The sequence below is a fragment of the Rosa chinensis genome, chromosome 5 (assembly GCF_002994745.2).
Source record: "Rosa chinensis cultivar Old Blush chromosome 5, RchiOBHm-V2, whole genome shotgun sequence".
NCBI classification, from domain to species: Eukaryota; Viridiplantae; Streptophyta; class Magnoliopsida; order Rosales; family Rosaceae; genus Rosa; species Rosa chinensis.
In genome coordinates this window covers 61,622,323-61,630,521 of record NC_037092.1, presented here as the reverse complement: position 1 = coordinate 61,630,521, position 8,199 = coordinate 61,622,323, and the positions used below count along the sequence as shown (strand labels likewise).

The window sequence follows — 8,199 nt, the reverse complement described above, 5'->3', positions numbered from 1 at the left end:
CTCACTCTCTCTCTCTCTCTCTCTCTCTCTCTCTCTCTCTCTCTCTCTCTCTCTCTCTCTCTCTCTCTCTCTCTCTCGTGAAACCTTTCTCTCAGTCTTCCATCTGGTTCACTCCACTTTCTTCCCCGATATACCGACCCAAATCCCCACATCTCCTCCACCTGGGTTCACTCATGTTTTACTTTACCGATGGATTCTGATTCTCTCTCTACCACATCGCTCTATCCAATAGGGAATGAATCCCTTTTTTTTTTCCTTTCTATTGAAGCTGATTGAATTCCAGGTATCGATTAGCAATGGCGGTGAAGCATGGGCTCCACCGAAACAGGGCCGCCAGATCTCATTCCCTACTGCGGTATTTATATTCGTCTTGTTGTTTGGTTGATTTTCTTCGTCGGCCATGGCCTCTACAGCTCCGGTTGGTCCTTGGCACCCTTTCAATTTATTTACTTTGAGAACAGTGTGTGTGTGTGTGTGTGTGTGTGTGTGTGTGTGTGTGTGTGTGTGCATAGTTAAATGATTCTGTGGAATTTAGGTTTGCAGATCTCAATTAGGTTTTGCTTTGGCTTTGCAGTTGGGGGAAAAATTACCTTACTTGCTTGCAATTGCTCTCTTCTTTGCTTTAGAGAAGCAGAAAGAGTGAAAATTGAACGTCCTCTTGTCAAGATTATCTGAAAATCAGAAAGAGTGTATATCTTTTTCTTGAACAAACATTCATCAAGTTAAAAGTATGTATCTTTGAGTTCAATTCACAAAGTCAACGTACTTCTTTAACCAAATTTGATCACTTTAGCTATTACACAGTTAGGCTACTTTAAGGGCATCTTCCAGTTTTACTTATCACTGCTATGGTGTGTTTAACTTGGACCTTTTTTCAAATATTTTTAAATGGTTTCGATCCTATTTTGTTCATGTAAACTAGAATGTGTGTCCAGCACGTCATTTGGAGTTAGGCCGAAAATCCAAATTGAGATTGTATACCATTTGCCTGCGTTGGTAGTGTATACGCTTATTATGGAAATGCCCATCACAATATGGCTAATCTATATATAGTTAAGAACTGAGGCAGACTTGTTATCTCTGTCTACTTGTGTGGCAATGATGCATTGTTTCCATGATGCAGGAGATGAAATGACTCGAATTTTCTGGAAATCTATAAAAGATAAGGTAATTGTGATATTCATGGCATCAGGTGATTTCATCATTTCATGTTCTTAATGAATCTGCAACTTGTTTCCATGTTTCACAACTTATTTTGCCCTTTCTGGAACTGGATATCAAGTACTTTGATCTTGGCCTCCCTAATGGTGATGCCACCAGTGATAGAGTCACAATTGAAAGTGCAGAAGCTACTCTTAAGTATGCCTTATCATTCTGCCTTCATGTTACCTTTGCTAGACTACAGTACTGTTGAAGAAAACTAATGTTCTCTATCTTGTTTTGATTTCTTTCTCTTTCTCTTTCTCTGATGTTGACTGATATAGTCTGCTTAAGAAATCACAAAATAAAGCTTCGATTTTGGTCTTGTTTCATTTAATACCTTATTCCTGTATGAACTATGTAGTTCTGGTTATCATAAATATTGAAGTAAGTTGGTATTGAATTGAATAAACTGCAATGTAAAATTGGTTAGACGGCATGCGTATGATATGTGCTAATACGTTAAGCATGACATTGTTGTCTATGTTCTGTTATACTTGACCAGAATGACAGGGCTCATGGGTTGCCAAGGCAGATATTGCCATAATTTTATATGACCATTTCATATTAGTTAAACCAATTTTTTTATCATGAAAAGATGTTGATCAATCGTCTTTGCATAATTTATTTTCTATGTTTCTTGTCATTGTAGGTACAATGTAGCAATCAAGTGTGCAACTATAACTCCTGGTATGATCTTCAAGTTTGAGGAGGTCCTCTCTAGAACGGGCCTATATACTTACATATATATCCTTCTCCATGGACAATCATTGGCTAACATACTATTCTGACGATCTGAATCATTTTATTGGGATCTCAATAGATGAAACTCGTGTTAAGGAGTTCAACTTGAAACAGATGTGGAGGAGTCCAAATGGGACAATCCGGAACATTTTAAATGGTCAGTAGACTTTTCCCTAATATTAACAGACTTTGTTGTGTGTTTGATCAGTTCTAAGTAGCAAATGCATTTTCTGTCCTTTTCAGGTACTGTTTTTAGAGAACCTATTATCTGTAGAAATGTTCCCCGCCTTGTTCCAGGTTGGCTATAGTCTTTTCCTCTGAGTTTTGATTTTGACACTTCTTGCAAAGGAGTTGAAATTTAGTGTTTGTGTGTGACGTGATTTGCAGTACTTGATGGGTCCAATGAGAAGCAAGAATATGAGGTTTTCAACTTTACTAGTGCTGGAGGGGTAGCTCTGTAATGTATAACACTGATGAGGTTGAAACTTACTCTTTTTTTTTTTTCCTCCAATGTTTATTACAGGCATAAATGAGTTGCTAGACAATTCTAACAGCTACATAAACAAATCTGTCTGAGCAGTCTATCCGATCCTTTGCGGATGCATCTATGAATACTGCCTACCAGAAAAAGTGGCCACTTTATCTTAGCACTAAAAATACCATTCTCAAGAAATATGATGGAAGGTATGCCAGTGCAGTATTTCCTTTCTTCTTTTGTTATGTAATCTATTGTCCTATTTTTTACCACTGGAAAATAACCACTAAAGCCCCTCATGCACCTTAGCATAGGAGTGCAGAGTCCTACATATGCAAGACAAAACTAATTGCCTATGTTACATTATGGGTCAGTAGGATGTTGCACTACACAACTTTTTTCTTGCTTATGTCATTTTCTTACACTCGGATTATAATGAAGATTCAAGGACATCTTCCAGGAAGTTTATGAAACTCATTGGAGATCCAGATTTGAAGCCTCATCGAAATATCCCTCCCCGACGGATATTATGTTGGCCATGACAAGAAAGAAGAGTCCATCTTTAGTCTGCAACAGAAAATGTCAGGTTTGTCAAAGAAGGCCATTTTCCAACAGCATACTTTATTTGAGTTCTTAGCTAAGATCAATGAGGAAGAAATTAAATATGATTGAAATTGACATATCCATGGGCTCAATCAAGTGCTCAAGGTTTGAGATTGAAGCTTGATTAAAGAGTTCAAGGTGCTTTATTGTTGCCCAAGTTCATAGGTAGTTACTGTTTGCTCTACTGATTTGTGCCTATCATTGATTGTTGTTTGGCAGGGTGATGCTGATGGGTATGATTTAGTTGTTGTTGATGCCATGCATAAACCAACCTATGCAAGTAGAATTTGTTAGGCCTCATCAAAAAGCCTGCGAATCAAGTGGGCCGATGGAGGCCCGCCGGCCCGCAGGGCTTTTGGCCCGGCCCGGCCTGTCAAAAAACCCGCAAAAGCCCGCCTTGGTGGGCCGATGGAGGCCCGCAAAAACCCGGCCCGGCCCATAGGCCCGGCCCTCCAAAAGCCCGCTAGGCCCGGCCCGTAAAAGCCCACAAAATATTATATATATATATATATATATATATTGTGTGTGTGTGTGTTTATATATGTGTGTGTGTGTGTGTTTATAAATATATATATATATAGACACATATAGATATATATTTGTGTGTGTGTTTATATAGATATATATATATATATATAGTCATATAGATATATATATATATATATATATATCAATATATCATATATGTGTGTGTGTGTGTGTGTTTATATATATATATATATATATGTGTGTGTGTGTGTGTGTGTGTGTGTGTGTTTATATATATATATATATATATATATATATAGAGAGAGAGAGAGAGAGAGAGATAGATATATATATATATATAGATATATATATATATATAACAATATATCATATATGTGTGTGTGTTTATATATATATATGTGTGTGTGTGTGTGTGTGTTTATATACATATATATATATATATATATATATATATTAATATATATGTGTGTGTGTATAGAGAGAGAGAGATATATATATATATGTGTGTGTGTGTGTGTGTGTGTGTGGAAGTTCTTATACTATTATACTTCTATATAAAATATGTGCATATATATATATATATATATATATATTCTACATATCTGTTGACCAATTCGATCGGATTCGAAAATATGGTGAAATTGGCTAAATTTTTTACCACACTCATAATTTATTGTAATAAACTCATCCAACGGTCGGTTTTTCCATTTTCTTTGAATTGATAGGGGTTGCTCTTTGGAGTGTATGATATATAAATATAGATTTATAAGAGTAACTACGTTTGACCTAGTTGATCGAATTCGAAACGAGAACCAAATTGGCTGAATTTTCTACAACCACCATAAAACATTACAATCTCTCCATCGAGCGGTTGGTTTCTCCGAATTCATTTTCTACTTCATGGTTGCTTTAGAATGAACCTAAACAATTTAAATGCAATGTATAAGTCATACAACTATAGGAATAAAATTGGTATAGACCAATGTGTTTGTAATTAAAATTAATTTTTTTATATCTTATATCCACGCACATCCATTGATGGAATATATACAAACGTGATGTGAAAAAATAAGCACGTTTCGCAGTTGTCACGGCATCGGTCAACCAATAAAACATATAAGTGACTACGGTTGGCCAATCCGATCGGATTCGAAAATATGGTGAAATTGGCTAAATTTTTTACCACACTCATAATTTATTGTAATAAACTCATCCAACGGTCGGTTTTTCCATTTTCTTTGAATTGATAGGGGTTGCTCTTTGGAGTGTATGATATATAAATATAGATTTATATGAGTAACTACGTTTGATCTAGTTGATCGAATTCGAAACGATAACCAAATTGGCTGGATTTTCTACAATCACCATAAAACATTACAATCTCTCCATCGAGCGGTTGGTTTCTCCGAATTTATTTTCTACTTCATGGTTGCTTTAGAATGAACCTAAACAATTTAAATGCAATGTATAAGTCATACAACTTTAGGAATAAAATTGGTATAGACCAATGTGTTTGTAATTAAAATTAATTTTTTTTATCTTATGTCCACGCACATCCATTGATGGAATATATACAAATGATGTGAAAAAATAAGCACGTTTCGCGGTTGTCACGACATCGGTCAACCAATAAAACATATAAGTGACTACGGTTGACCAATCCGATCGGATTCGAAAACATGGTGAAATTGGCTAAATTTTTTACCACACTCATAATTTATTGTAATTAACTCATCCAACGGTCGGTTTTTCCATTTTCTTTGAATTGATAGGGGTTGCTCTTTGGAGTGTATGATATATAAATATAGGTTTATAAGAGTAATTACGTTTGACCTAGTTGATCGAATTCGAAACGTGAACCAAATTGGCTGGATTTTCTACAACCACCATAAAACATTACAATCTCTCCATCAAGCGGTTGGTTTCTCCGAATTCATTTTCCACTTCATGATTGCTTTAGAATGAACTTAAACAATTTAAATGCAATGTATAAGTCATATAACTTTAGGAATAAAATTCGTATAGTCCAATGTGTTTGTAATTAAAATTAATTTTTTTTTATCTTATGTCCACGCACATCCATCGATGGAATATATACAAACGTGATGTGAAAAAATAAGCACGTTTCGCGATTGCCACGCCATCGGTCAACCAATAAAACATATAAGTGACTACGGTTGACCAATCCGATCGGATTCAAAAATATGGTGAAATTGGCTAAATTTTTTACCACACTCATAATTTATTGTAATAAACTCATCCAACGGTCGGTCTCTCATTTTCTTTGAATTTCTATATGTAGCTCTTTGGAGTGTATGATGTATAAATATAGATTTATAAAAAATTAGTGTCTTTAAAAATTTATTTATCAACAAATTAGTATCTATATATAAAGATAGATTTTTTTGGTACAATATAGTTATATAGATTCTTTGGTTGTATTTGATCATTATCCATTGAATTTCCAAAGCTTGATTAAAAAAAAAAAAACTTGTGTCTTTAAATATTTATTTATAAATAAAGCCCGCAAGGCCCGGCCCAAAAAAGCCTGCAAGGCTAAGCCCGGCCCGGCCCGAAAAAGCCCGCAAGGGCCGCTTTATATGGACGGGCTTGGATCCTTTGATTTTTAATAAAGCCCGGCCCAGCCCGGCCCGCAATTATTTAAAAATATAGCAAGGCCCGGCCCGGCCCGGCCCGTTGACGACCCCTAGAATTTGTCACTCGTGCCGACCTAATTGTGAAGCAAAGTAAGTTCTATTAAATTTGTTCTTTTAGTCATCGTACCGTCCTCGTCCCACTATGCATATAGGGAATTTTACAGAGCAGTACGAAGTTGTGATTTTGACTAGTAATTGTTACATCCCCATGATATATGGTGCTGCATCTAGTTAAAGGTTCTTTGTTGCTACTTATGTTTTACGGTTACCTTTTGGCTTGTACGTACTTAGAGCTTTCGTACTTTATGATGTTTAGATTATTTTATACTTTGGTGTAAGAACAACTTTCCATTTTAGAATATTTATTTTTTGAATATGCAGTTTTAGATTGCCATTTCAGTAAGTATTATAGCACTGTGGTTAAGAACGCCGGAAATACAAATTAGATTGATGTATGCTATCAAGATATGTGTTATTAGCAGTTCTTTATGTCTTATATATACACAAGTACCTATAGTAATCAATGGCATCCTAATCCTAGAATTTAGTCTGGCCAAACTTTGACTACTGGTTCTATAAACATTTACACTTTCGTTAATGCAGAGTTACTGCTGTAGATGATCGTTACCAGATTGGAATCTACACTGTACGTAAGATTCAATACGGTGAAGAGATCACATTGGACTACAACTCTATTAAGGAGGTCTGACTCTTTTGCCTATGGGTCTCATGTGTTACTCGATTGCAATTTACATGACTGTATTTGACAATTGAAGTCTATTTTTTTTTACAACGTAAGGAAGAATATGAAGCATCAGATTGTTTGTGCGGCAGTCAAGTTTGCCGGGGAGGTTACCTGAATTTGATAGGCGAAGGATCATTCTTGGAGGATCGAACATATGCTGCACAAGATGGAAATTGGATTGCTCGTATTGCAACATTGCTTGTGGGTGAGGATCGAACACAGTCTTGTATAGCTTATGAAATTGGAAGGCTTCGTTCAATGAAATGTTTAAATGCTTATAAAATTGTATATAGTGAATCGATTGGAGTTTGTTTTTAGTATCTAAGTTACTTTTAGCATTAATATAAAATTATTGTTTATTGGTAATAATCTCTAGCATTGATTTTGTATGATTTCACCTAGCATTGATCTCATACAACACAATACAAAACAATGTATTGTATGATTGTAAATGAGTTTAAAATTAAGGCTTCTCCTACAACAGTAATTGGCTATTAGCCAATCTGATTACAATATTCACACCACAGCTAACCAAATATATTGGTTGTGTGAACTAACAACCAACAACAAAAGAAAACAAAGTTCTGTTGTGTGAGATTCATAACACACAACAGAAATGAAATCATCTCTGTTGTCTGTGTAATCAACAGACAAGGGAGATCATTTCACTTCAATTGTGTGTTATTAATCTCAGACAACAAAGAATGAGTAATATCTATTGTGTGTTATATATCTCAGACAACAAAGAATGAGTTATATCTGTTGTGTGTTATGAATCTCAGACAACGGCAAATTCCTTCTTCTGTTGTCTGAATGTGTCGACACATCCCCGCGCATGTCATGTCAGGCACATGCCTGCGCAGAATTCACACAACGGAAACATGTATTCTGTTGAGCAAAGTATTGTCACACAACTGTGAAATCACCGTTGTGTGATTGAAACACTCGTTTAGATCACAGTGAGGCTGGTCATCACACAACACAAAATGTCTGTCGTCTGATTAACTTATTGTAGTAGTGTTTCCTTAAATCAAACACAATGTATACACCTAAGCTTTGAGATAAACCTATTAATTAAGAATGGTAGAGGTGGCAAACGGGCCGTCCCGTCCCGACCAGGCCCAATTAATCGATCTTCGGGCCGTGCTCGTGCCGGCCCATGTCAGCCCATTTCTTATCGAGCTCAGGCTCGGGCCGGTCCATATACTCAAACATTAGGCCCAACCACGGCCCAAGCCCATAGCTTGCCGGGCCATGCTCGTGCTGTGAGAAAAATAAACTAATTC

The 8,199-nt window shown here is 36.0% G+C and overlaps 1 pseudogene; it reads left to right on the top strand.

Moving 5' to 3' along the window:
• The first annotated feature begins 1,021 nt into the window (after positions 1 to 1,021).
• On the top strand, positions 1,022 to 6,877 carry LOC112163793 (annotated as a pseudogene).
• Positions 6,878 to 8,199: the final 1,322 nt, after the last annotated feature.